Below are 14,113 nucleotides of genomic sequence, written 5' to 3'. Positions count from 1 at the left end.
AATAGCAGATGAGCTTAATATGTATTTTGTATCTGGGGTGTAATGTGAAGGCACCAGCAGTGTACTAGCAACCAGTGAGCGTCCGTTCGCAGGAGACAGTGCTATTTTAAACGAAAAAAATACTTGGCAAAAACATAGTTCTGAAGGTCGATAAGGCAACTGGACGAAATGGACTAAATTCCGGAATTCTAAGAGAGTTTGCTGAAGAGAAAGCAGATGCATTTGTAGTGACCTTACAAGAATCATTTCATTCTGGCATGGTCCTGGAAGACGGAATGATTGCAAATATCACTGTCAGAAAGGAGGAAGGAAAAGGAGAGATAATTATAGTCCCGTTTACCGATCCACAGTGGTTTGGAAAGTGTTGGATTTTGGTATATATGATGATGTTCCAAGGTACTTGGAGAACAATGATAACATAAGTCAATGTCAGCATGTTTTTTGCTGAGGGAAATCTTGTCTGATATATATGTTAGAGTTCGTCGAAGAAGTAATAAGCAGAGTGGACAAAGGTGAGGCAGTGGATGTCATTTACCTGGACTTTCGACGTTGCTTAATAAGGTGCCACGCATATGGTTGCTTATCAAGATTAAATCCCATGGCGTTTAGGAAAGTAACGGAGACGGATAACGGAATTGCTGATAGGCAAGAAGTAGCGAGTGGGAATGAAAGCGGCCCTTTCTGATTAGTTGCCAGTGACGCACGGTGCTCCTCAGGGAGCAGTATTGGGACCGCTGCTTTTCACATTGCTTTCAGTGACTCAGATAATGGATTTGATGATTAAAGCTTGCTGATATTACGAAGAAATGTGTAGTGGTACGTAGTGCTGAGAGTGCAAAGTGCAGGATTTAGGCAAATTGGAAAAAATGGCAGAGAAAATTGCAGATGCATTACAGTGCAGAGAAAAGTATGATAACACATTTCCATATAAAGGAGCAATATGCGGACTATTATCTAACTGGGGAGAAGTTTCAAACATCATTGGTGCAGAGGGACTTAACAGTACAAGTGAAAGACTACCAGAGGTTAATTTAGAGCTTCAGTCTGTGGGAGCAAAAGATGAATGTAATGTTGTCATTTCTCTCAAGTGGAATGGAATATAAAAGCAAGGAAATAATATAGTACACTAGACAGACCGCACTTCGAGTATTCTCAGCAGTTTTAGCCCTATCGCTCTGAAAGGGTGTGCTCCTATTGCAGAGCGTGCGGAGGAGATTGTCGATGATGATTCCGGGAAGGAAGGTGTTAACATAAGAGGTGTGTCCTGAAGGTGGATCTATACTCACAGGTATCCCATTGAAATCTACTGAATGTTGACGGGACAAGAGAGGGTGGGTGTGGAGAGGTTGTTTCCTATGGTGTGGGTATCCAGAAGTAGATGACGCAGCCCCAGTTTTGAGGGGCGCCCGTTTAAAAGAAGACTACAGAGGAATATGTTCAGCCATCTAGAAGTAAATATTTGTAATGATATGCCACAGACGGTGGAGGAGCCAAGTCGGTAGGGAAAGTTAGGGCGGAAGCTCATTGGTACCTGATCAGATAGAATATCAAACGATATGGACAGAAGGCAGGTTTTTGGTGTAGATTGGAATCCGAGATCAACCTGGATAGATGCGTAACAGATTCGTTGGGCTGAATGGCCTAATTCTGGTTTTATGTATTTTTTTATGCGATAGCAAATTTACTGATAACCTGCTGCAGCTTTCAGGATGAATCTATCAAAACTCAAAGTGCAGCAAAATATCACAGATGGAACTAATGTTACATTCAAAAGTCAGTATAGTGACGGCCACAAGTCGTAAGTCAGGCAAACCGGAAGAAATCTGTCGATCACACGACATTAAAAAATCAGCTGGACGGTATGAATCATTTTCGCTAGATTCAACTCACGAAGATGTAAAAGGACACCATTTCTGCTACAATGGTGTTGAACGATGAAATGCAGAGGCCAAACTTCAGCTGACCTGGGTATTGCTACCACTTGGTGCGCGGACCTAGGTAAGTCTGATGCGATTTGCATACTGTGTGACGTCGCTTGTTATTGAACTATGTCACATCTGCAGTCAGGTTGATCGTAAAAAGGGTTCTGTATTTAATTGAACATTTGGCAGATTGTGTCCTGCGTTGTCAATGGGTAGCATGTATCTGCACAAGAAGAATATCTGTAATACAATTGTACTTGTCACATAGGCTGCACTGAGCTACAAGCCGGTTAAGAGTCTATGCATTGTAGAGATGCATTCGTTTCCTCTTTCTGTCAAGGCCTGTCTTCCAAAATGGAATGAAATTTATTTTGCAAGGACGTATCAGTTTAGGTAGCTGCGTGCGTAAAAAAGACAATATGTCCATTTTTCGTGATATTTACAACGGATTTTCCTATCAACGTGAAACTCGTACGTAGTTCATATTCCCTTTGTATACCAATTGATATTCATCACATTTATGTCCAGGACAGTATCACTTTTATATAAAAGAATGTCACTGAATGCACCAGTATGCAAACAACCAATTTCATCCCATACATTGACACATTAAGACTAGAGTTTCAGAGAAAATCTACGGAATATAGCAAACAACTAATGTTGGTTCAAAATTAATATCAAAGGTTTGATCTCTTTCAGACACTCCTGGTGACTAGTGTTACGAAGGATGAACAACTCTGATGGGCAGAAGGGTGCAGAGTTGCCCATGTCCCCTCCCCTGGGAGAATCACAAACTGTTACTGTTGCCAGGCTGTAAATGAGAGAGAAAGAGATGGAACGAAAACATATTGGGACTGGAACATTTGCTTCAGACAAGGGCGAGATAACAGCCTGAGAGAGAGTTATGTTTATTTATCTTGTTATGACTCCCGAAAGACTTATGGCTGCGGAGAGGCTGTTTACGTGGTATCATCCTGATCATTAAAATACCTCAGCGGACAGCCAGAGCGGGCTGGTTTGATGGGTTAAATCATTCATATCTGATTGACACCTGAGACCCCGTGAGTGTGGGTGAAAGTGAGGACACCCCTCAGACGCACCAGGAGACACACTAGTGTGCATCAGCAACCCACGAGAAAATGTGGGGCTTTGGGGACCGAACGAAGGATCGGTTAAATTTAACTCACAGTGGTTATAGTGAGGCCGGTGGGGGCTTGTGTGTGTATCCATCCTTACCTGGATGACAAGTTCACCACGGAAGAACGGTCCAGCTAAAGGACAGAGTGTGCAGACTTGAATGGCCACAACAACACATCGAAGGATCAAGATCATAAAGGAAGGTTTGCAAAGACAAAAGCTGTCATTGTTTGATCGCCTTCTCTCTCTCTCTCTCTCTCTCTCTCGCTCTCTCGCTCTCTCCCTGCAACAATCACAACACATCGACCAACAACTACCTCAGCCTGCATGAACTGAACTGAACTTTATATTTCCATGTGAGAATTCATTATCCCTTAGACAACGATAGAGCTTGTTTATCTTTGGTTAGTATTGTATCTACACTTTTAGGTTTAGCATTGCTAACGTGTATTATCTGTATATTTGCATGGATATTGTTTTTGTATATTTTACTAACAAACACTGCTGTAAATAGTACCACCAGACTCCGACGGATACTTCTATCTTTGCTGGTAAGGCACCCAGTTATAGGGTACGTAACACTAGTCAATCTGATGCACAAAAAATAATAATTCCATGAAAATTGTTATTAGTGCATGGACAAAAATATCACCAAATTACTTCTTTAAAAGTTGTAGCGAAAAATATTAGAAGTATAAGGCAATTACTTCCGTCGTACTTGAATGTTTATTTGAGCCCTTATCCCTATTGGTTCCGATCAGAAATAATGCCAGGCGTCCTTACCATCGCTTCGTTTTGCACTTTCTCGCAAATTTCTTCTTTCAAATTCCCCCTCCAGAATCTTTTCCTTGCGCATCTGAATGCTCAATTTCCATTTTTTGGAACAGAGAACAAAGGACATAGACGTGCCCAGCGTGTAACCCACTCTACAAACTGCATATAAATGCCCTAACACATAGCACTCTACTTTTCTAAACTCAACGTATCTATTTAAGAGTCTCTTAAAAGACCCTATTGTAACCGCATCCATCACTGACAGTGCATTTCATGCATTGATCACACTTTGCAAAAACATACCCCTTACATCCCCTCTATATCTACTTCCTAGAACCTTAAAACAATGCCCCGTTGTAGTAACTTTCACTCCTATGAAATGACCAAAATACAATTCCTATAATCTTTGTATGTACCTCTATCAGGTAGAGTCATAGAACCATTGGACCATAGTACGGCACAGTATAGGCAATTCAGCCTTCCATGTTGTGCTGACCCATATAATCTATTTAAAAAAGTACTAAACCCACACTAACCCATCACTATTGATTTTTTTTTCATCCATGTGCCTGTCCAAGAGTCTCTAAAATACCCCTAATGTCTTGACTCCACCAATAGCCCTGGCAAGTCATTTCAGGCACTAACAACCCTCTGTGTAAAAAGACAGATGTCACCCCTAAACTTCCCTCCCTGAATTTTGTACCAATGCCCTCTGGTATTTACTATATCTTCCCTGAGAAACAGGTGCTGAATATCCTCCCTGTCTATGCCTCTCATTATCTTGTAGACCTCTGTCAAATCCCCGCTCATTCTTCTACGCTCCAAAGACAAAAGTACCAGCTCTGCTAACCTTGCTTCATATGACTTGTTCTCCAATCCAGGCAACATCCTGGTAAATCTCCTCTGCACACTATCCATAGCTTCCACATCCTTCCTATAATGAGGTGACCAAAAATGAAGACAATACTCTAAGTGTGGTCTCACCAGAGATTTGTAGAATTTCAACATGACCTCTCTTATCTTGAACTCAATCCCCCTGTTAATAAGGCCTAGGGACCCATAGACATTCTTAACTGCACTATCAAACTGTGCAGTGTCCTTGGGGGATGTATGAATTAGAACCCCAAGGACCCTTTGTTGATCCACACTCTTAAGTAACTGACTATTAATCCTGTACTAAGTTTTCTGATTTGTCGTTCTGAAATGCATCACGTCACACTTGTCCGGATTGAAATCCATCTGCCATTTTTATGCCCAAGTCTGCTGCCTATCTATATCATTCGACCACCTGCAACTCCACCTACAACTCTTCCAATCTTCGTGTCATCCACAAACTTACTGATCCATCCTTCCGCTTCTACATCCAGGTCATTTATAAAAGTCACAAATAGCAGGGGTCCCAGGACAGATCCCTGCGGCACCCCGCTAGTCACCGACCTCCAGGCAGAATACTTTCCATCCACAACTACCCTCTGCTTTCTTCCTTTAATCCATTTTTTTTTATCCAAGCAGCTAAGGTTCCACTTATTCTGTGCCTCATGACTTTCTGGATGAGTCTCTCATGAGGGACCTTGTCAAATGATCTGCTAAAGTCCATGTAGACCCCATCCACAGCCCTTCCCTCATCAATTTCTTATGATACCTCTTCAGAAAACTCAATCAGGCTCGTGAGGCACGATCTTCCCTTCACAAAGTTATGCTGACTATACGGTAACCTCTTATCCTCCGTCACTCCAAGAAGAAAAATCTGAGTTCACTCAACCAACTCTCATAAGTCACGCTGTGCAATCTAGGCAAAATCCTCGTAAATCTCCTTTGTACTCTGTCTACAGTACCCGCATTTTCTCTGTAGTACGCTGACCAGAACTTAACAAAGTATGCCAAGTGGGGTCTGACCAAGCTGTAACATTACCTCACGGCTCTCGATTGTGCCTTTGCTTCAACTGAATTCATCAAATATTGAGACCTGAATGGAAGTCTGAATTTGGAAAGGATAAACAAGGGGACCAGCAATAATACAGAGGGAATAAGCGAGGATTGTGGATTGTGGGTGGTGGGAGGCGGTGAAGAGAGAGAGAGAGAGAGTGAGAGAGAGAGAGAGAGAGAGAGAGAGAGAGAGAGAGAGAGAGAGAGAGAGAGAGAGAGAGAGAGAGAGAGAGAGAGAGAGAGAGACAGAGAGAGAGAGTTTACACATTTAGTCCAGATAAATACGTTTTTATTCATTCGTGCTCAGTTTCCTATGCACCTTCCCGACCTGTACTAGCTACTAAGTTAATTGAGTTCAACAGATTCGTTCGTATGTTTCAGGAGCGGGGCTGCCGTAGGAGCTGTGCTGGATATATAAATTGGAAAACCTGCAAGAGGGGATATGATTATCAACGCCGATTTGATTAAACAAAGGAGATATAAATATCGGCAAGTCTCAGTGTTTCTAGATTTATCTATATATAATTAATAGCCACACGATAGTACAAATTAAAATTTCCACTTTTCCATGCTAATCACCTGAACACAGGACGCCAACGCCGATGATGTCGGAGGAAGACCGATTCAATATGGATGTCCCGCAATTTTGGAGATGCGATTCTCTTCCTTCACACTGAAGGTCGGTAACCCACACGGGCCTTTCTTTCCCTCTGTGCCCCGAGGCGATGTATGAGGATGTGGCCACACCGCAACGCAGTTGCTTACAGACAACGTTGGTTTCATTAATATTCCAGAAGTTATCCTGGATTCTGCTCCATCTGCCGTTATCATAAACCTCCACCTGGCCGTCGCAGCGGCTTCCCCCTTCGGTCAGCCGCAGAGACCACATTTCATCTACAATATGGATGGGATTGTGTAAAACAGTTAATAATTAGCTGATGTATCCCAGATATGTTCAGTTATTAGCAGCAAAAATTAGTTTATGCACTGATTTTCTACACGTCAATCACCCAAGAAGCCATTTAACCTCTCCTCTCAATCCGCAGGATAAAAAAAATACACACGTAGCGGTCCCAGGTATTATTATTACTCGCCGTACATAAAGGAAGCTAATTATTTCTTTTTTTAATGTCAGTCATCTTTTGTTTTTCAACAGTTCATAATATGAGTTAACTCACCTGCAAATATTACATCCTTATTTTTACAGATATTAAAATGTTACTAAAAATTACTATCTTGAAACACCAATTGACATAATTCTCTGCACTTTCAAATACCTCCTCCTCACATTTTAGTTTTATTCACTGTGTTCTCATGGTCTAGATAACCACAATAAAACAGTCCAAATTGCAAACACAGATTGTTGCCTCAAAAATTTAGATTCGTGACATAGTTTTGCCGGAAATTTTTGGACACATTCAATTGTTATTTTATTCTTATTTTTGTCTCTGTTATGGATATCTCTACGGCCAAAGAAAGGTTTCATTCAGACAAACGATTCAACAACTCACCGGTGCAGATCAAGCTGGCGTCATCTCCATGCCCACAGCTGATCTGCCTCCACGCTGAGACTTGACAATCAGCTAATCGGGACTCATTGCCCAAACAAATGTAGTTATCCTTCCACATTGGCCCGTTTCCTATACCAAAGTATGCATCTCTGGGAGTTGCATTTACTGCACCACACTGTAGCTGTTCACAGACCACGGCAGCAGCTTCCAAGCTGAAGTATTCATCACAAAGTGTTCCCCACTGGTCCCCGTGCCGAAGTTCCACCCGGCCGGAACATCTGTTGTCCCCATCAACGAGTCGTGCTTCATGATTCCCTGTTTTATTAATAAAATAAGTCATTTAATTAATCGCAACACAAACTAATTGAAATAACTTGCACAGGATAAGACCGCCATCCAGAGCGTCTGCTCGGCAGAGCTTCGCGAAAATAACACTGTATAGAACTATGCAGGCATGTTATTTATTTTAATCTGATTGACCCGCAATCATTTTTCCAATGTATATTTAAAGTGTTGTGAATAATCTGCATATACCACGGCAGGAATCTCGCATTTTTGATGGATATTTAACAGAATGAATAACATTGTTTCTAACATTGGGCCATGCAGGTGAAGAAGTGTTTCCTTGTCTGATTTCTATACAGTACTCTTGATTCTGTTGATCGTACAGTTTCATGCCCATCTCTCTAAATGTTATATTCAGTCGAAGTTGAAAATACCATTATTCAGCACCATTTTCGACCCATGCAATTCTTGCCCACTAAAGGGCCGATATGAATATGCATTATATTTATTTATTTTCTTATTTATATGTAATATTTGAAAATGCTTCATGCATTCAAATATTGTGCACTAACCTGGGACATTTTCGAATTTCTTTTTCGTTATTGGCAATTAAATTGATATTTGTCTTTGCTTGTGATGTTATTTTCTTTGCACTTTTCCATTATCTATTTCCATGTTTTTATTTCAATGACGACTCATTTCTTAGGTTCATTAGCAACTTTCGAACTGTTAATCACGTTCGGTCCAAACAAGTATCTGCTGATGATTATAAACTGTGGGAATTCACAAGCTATCTTTCGTTCAACTAACCGCTATATAGTTCATATTTTATCTATTCTTCTGCTTTGTTATCATTTTACGGTCGTTAATTTTCTAGCAGTAAAATCCGAGGCTGTTCGAACAAGTTATCTCGCATGTATTTTCTATACTAGTGCAGATGCATGCTTCGAAGTTCTGCAGCAAAATCAATGGTTTGTATTCATCTACAGTTCCACACCAATTTATCTGTGTGGTTCCGTTCAGAAGAAAGGAGAATTGTTTCGGGCAATATTCAATAATACATCAATGTATCAGTACTGAAACCAATTATATTTAATTGCTTTGTGTTATTAGAGATAGCCGTTATAGAGCTACAAAACCAGCTCCGCATTTTAACGTTTAATTAGTTTTGTATCTGTATTCAGACATGTGACAAAATCCAGTATCATTAAATTTATTCGAATTATTAATTTTCACGTTCAGGGTACGGTATAATTTGAAAGGTGTGCTGAAAATCTTGCGGCATGTACTTCACACTCAATTTCTAAAGGAAAACACCAGTTCACATTTTTAATGTATTTTGCACTGCGATAATGTATTGTTTAATTAATAATAATGCTGCATGATCAACTATTTTCATACAAACATAAAAATGCATATTTCTCTGCATGCTAATCTTTGTGAACTTAACGAATCTTAACCTGCACGTTTTTGTGAGAGTAGTATCATCGTGCAAAACGCCTGCCATTAAGTTCCCCGCTGAAACAAATTCCACGTTATTAAGGACACTCAGTGTCTTGATGCAGAAGTAAATGGGCGAATCTACAAACTGCCTTTGTTCTCGGCTTTGTGATTTTATCAGCGAAATTGCTGCGCTATTGTTGGTGATTTTTGTTTTCAACTTATTAACAAATATCAAATATCCTAATTTCTTTCGCCGAAACCAAAGTGAAGTCAATCATTATTTCATTCTTACGGCACTTTCACACTCTTAATCTGTCCGTCAATGTCGGATGAAAATCATATCGAACAGTGCTACGCTGACGCAATTTACAAATCGCTAATGGGAGAATTATCAGTAATAGGTACCTGGATCCTAGGTACTCACCAGAGCAGATCACACCAACATCATTCTCATGGGTGCAACGATGAGTTCCTGAGGAAAATGGACAGTCCCATAGCCTCGACTCATTACCCTTACATTCAAAGGCATGAGTCGAAACATGTCCTGTTCCTTCCCCAAAATAAGCACCTCCCTGCACAGCAACAACGACTCCACATTGAAGCTGACTGCACACCACGCTGGCATCATTCATATCCCAGTGCTGATCACACACCGCTTTCCAGGTGTCTCCGAATTGCACTTCCAGTCTTCCCGAGCATTCATCATTTCCGGACACCAATCTCGGAGCTCGGTGATCTGAGAACAATATGAAGCACAGCTAGGAAAACTAACATTTCAAAAATATGCGTTCATTGCATATTAAGTTTCAATTGGTTCTCAAAAAGATGAGAAGGTTTTCCACGGCCAAATTTCATCATGGGATATCGGATCTGAGTATCAAATTTACTCTCTCTTAGATGGATAATTAAGGCCAGATAACAGATTCTTAACAGGTTTATTCTTGTTATTTTTTATATCCTGTTTTTCCTAGAGGAAATTGTATTACCACTCTCATGATATGATAACACAGGCGTGAAAATATCATTATAATTAAGAAAATAAGTAAGAACTTTATTGTTGTTGTAATTATTATCATTATCATTATCATCATCATCATCAACAGCAACAGCAGCAGCAGCATCATCATCTTCAACCGTATGTATCGGAATTCCAAAAACATCATTCATTTTCCTCAAAGGGAGTACACGGAAATGGAATGTAAAAAAAAAACTGTAACTTCCCCATCGTCACCCTATGTTTGAGCCAAGTATTCACTGAAAAACATGCGTATAATAACAAAAAACGAAGTAAGCATTATATATAGAAGACAAACTCGTCAAACGTGAAATCTGATGAAACATAGTCAGGAGTTTTGACTATGAAACCATGGCTAAAATAGCAGTCCACATTCAATATTTCTCATTTAGAATTCTATAAAAGTGAGGAATGCACACACGGTGATTAAGTTAAGTCAAGACTGACAGCATAGTGTTCTGGATTTGATGGGAAGAAGAATCCCCTGTTTATCCGACTGCACCGTCATTCAAAGAAATAATGGTTGGTGAGTTTTGACAGTTTGTTTACATTTATTCTATGTTCCACAACCTTTTCTACAAAAAGATTCTCGAACATCGTCGATCTGTACATTTTTGCTAGACCCTCTGTCACCTTATACGTGGGTCCCATATTTACGGTGGCCCCTACCTTGGAAAGAAAATGCAGTGATGCTGTTCCCTACAGATGAAAGTAGGTAGCGCCGAGGCTTCACACCCAACATATGATTTTCCTAACTTCTACCATCTCTAAATGGACCCTACCACTAAATTCATTTTTATGCCTCCCGTCCTAAGTATGCACAGGACTTTCCATTGGCATAACTCCTTCCGTAGTTTCCTTCTCCAATTATGCCTCCCCTCTAATCTCTCTCTCTGGGCATTTATCCCTATAAGCAGCCAAAATTTTGCAGTTGTTCATTCACCTCCTTCCTCCCCTGCATAACAGGATGTACCGACTCCTTCCAGGCATGCAACCTTTCCCCTTCGAACTGCTAAGTTCGTCTAATGTAAATATTGTTTCTATGCTGCCCCTACTGCATCAGTGAAAACTCATCAATCTGCAGCTCATTTTTCTCTCAAAAGCGGAACTTCCCCATAGGCCAACAATTTAATTTGGACTCCACTTGCAACATGACGGTCCGTAGCTCCACTTGTGCCACGATGTGGACACTCTCGGGTTGAAGTAACAAAACCTCATTTACCGTTCTTGCAGATTATATGCCGATGGCACAAATATGGTTTCATCCTTGGAGTATAAAAAGTCGCTTCCCCTCCCCTCGTGTTCAGTTCCCCACTCTAGCCTCTTATGGCGTCTCGCCTACCTAGCTCATCCCTTGCTATCCCTCCTGTTTCCATTTCTCTGAAGTGACACTCCCCTTTCGTGACAGATTCTTTCTACTCGTCTCTATAGTTTTCCCACCCACTTGCTTTCGCCTACCAATTTCTAGCTATATTTCCTCACAACCTCACATCTTTTCATTCAGACGACTGCCCCTTTCCAAACAGTTCTAAGAAGTGTTCGCTAAATCGTTTGCTCATTTGCATGGATGCTGAGACCACGTGCTGTGTTCCAGCAGCGTTTTTGTTGGCGACTGTAGATATCCGGTATCTTAAAAGTGACATTTAATGCCACAGAAGTGTCGACAGTATACATCTTGAAATTATTGTTCTCCGCAAACATCGACGAAAACAGAGGAGAGTCCTAAAGTCTGAATAGCAGTTAAAACGTTGGAACCCTGAAACCCTGAAACACATCCAACTCCCCCTCCCCGGCACAAGCAGCTGCAACTCAGCGATAACCCCACCTACCAACAAAAAAAAAACAACATCAGCAATCTCTATCGACCACTCGAGCGTGCAACAAACCATCAATAAAGTCACAGACTTGAAGTATCCAAAAAACGACTTGCACCCGATATTATGTCATATCCAGACTCGCTCTCACCCTAATTAGGGAACAAGAGGTGTCCCCGTTGCACAAGCAACTCGATGACTTACGATTTTAGAAGTTTGTTGTCTCGATTTTCCCGAGCACTCCGGCCAGTGTGTCGGCCGCAGAAAGGCACTGCATCCCGGACAGACAATCCACGACAGTTACCCACTGCCGAACTTGTTGTCTATGCAACGAGTCATGTTTTTATTTTTATATGCCTTATAAGGTAACAGCTCATTCAGCTTTAGTGAAAAATAGCTTTATCTATTGTTAAAAAATCTCAGGCTGTCCATGCAATATCATTCCGATGCTTTTCTACATCCTTTCATGATTAATAGTAGCATTCCCATATCACGTCGATTATAATTATCCTAAAAATTTAAAAGTGCATTGGCATGAAGGTAGCGTACAACCTTACCTCAGCAGAATCACGCTCGAATCTTCGGCCAGTGATGCAAACAAATTATTCCAATGTCTAATTGGCTTGTCATTGCCGGTAAGCAAATTACTCACCCCGAGTTCTCTATGTTTAGCAAAAGACCTCAATAATTCAATATTATCGCCTCTCTTCTAATTTCGTAAAATATAACAATATACATAATTTCCACACATTAACATTTGTTCTAATGCCAGCTGTACATGCAGGCAATATTCTTAACCAAACAATGTATCAGTAACTGGATGTCATCAACAGAGCTATGAATCAATATATGTGGATAGGAACGCAATTCGTTTTGTTCTGTTTTGTTTTGTTTTTTTTTCTACAGAGAATAGAGGTTATCTGGACGAAGCTTTCACGGGTTTGCATATTTTTGCTCAGTACATTCAAGATGTCATTCAGAGTCCGTCAGGGAAAACATGTCCCCATATTCACATAAGATTAAATGTGCATTATTAGTTAAATTTTATTTAACTAAATGTGCATTCACATAAGATTAAACATAGCATTGTGAAGTCCAACTATCTTGCCCTCTTATAATATATATGCATTAATCAAACCACGTTTCATCTTGGGTCACACGTTGGCGTAGCTTTTACTGTAACTCTGTACAGCGCCAGTGATCAAGGTCCAATTCCCTCCACGATCTGTCCGGGGTTTCACCGTTCTGCCAAAGACCGCGCAGGCTTCTTCGGGATGTTCCGGCTTACTCACATTCAAAATATGTTCAAGTAGTTCAGGGTTGGTGAGTGGTGAACATGCTGTGTTGTATCATGGCCGATGTTCGTTACAACTTATAAGACGCGTTTCACTGAATGTTTCTATGACTCAGTCTACAGATGATCAACTGAGAAACTTTTTTTTTAATTACTTAATTTACTGAATATAACGTTTTCCCAGGTTAACCGAACTGTCTCCATTAAGTTACTCAATTCCCAGCAATATTTCTGTATCACAAGTGTGGATCAAGCACAGCTGTATAAAGTTCTGATTAGTGACAATATTCTCGTTTCATCCATATCCTGTTGTACTATTTATTAGATACTCATCAATGTGGTTTCCTCTATACAGTTGATATTCTTACGACAGACATTTATTTCCTAGATATTGATGCACATCGTACAGAACGGAAGTTCATGCACCACCATTTGGAATGTAAATTCGTCACGGATTAATTATAAGACAAACATTGTTCTATCATTGGATTCTGTCTCCTGCACCGCGCAGCGTAAAATCAAAATGATCCAGCTTGCCTTGCAATCCTTGTGCCTCACCTTTAAGAAAGACTGTTATGCAAATCCCTATACAAAATATATTTAATGCATACTGCTGTTCCATGAAGAATATTCCCAACTACTTGAACAATTAATCAGGTATATTAGAAACACGGGGTTACCCCATCACAACGTTATTCAGAATATGCAGAATCAGACCCTGCCTTTCCAACAATCTGTTTTCCCTAGTGAATACACATACCGTCCTGCGGAGTTCCTGTCAGTTGACGACGTTGAGAGAGGGCAAAAACAGTTCCAGACAATGGAAGCCCAGCAAGCCAATGCAATTACCAGTTTTAGTAAAAGTTACTTAATGATTAAGGACTGTTGAAATTAACCAAACAGAGGTTAGTAATATCGAAGAATCATGTTAAAAAATAATCGCTAGGCGGTATATTAATATATGTTAGGTATGCTGTCCAGATTTTATGAGA

Source organism: Hypanus sabinus, chromosome 18 (assembly GCF_030144855.1).
Source record: "Hypanus sabinus isolate sHypSab1 chromosome 18, sHypSab1.hap1, whole genome shotgun sequence".
Taxonomy (NCBI): domain Eukaryota; kingdom Metazoa; phylum Chordata; class Chondrichthyes; order Myliobatiformes; family Dasyatidae; genus Hypanus; species Hypanus sabinus.
This window is presented reverse-complemented; position numbering follows the sequence as displayed.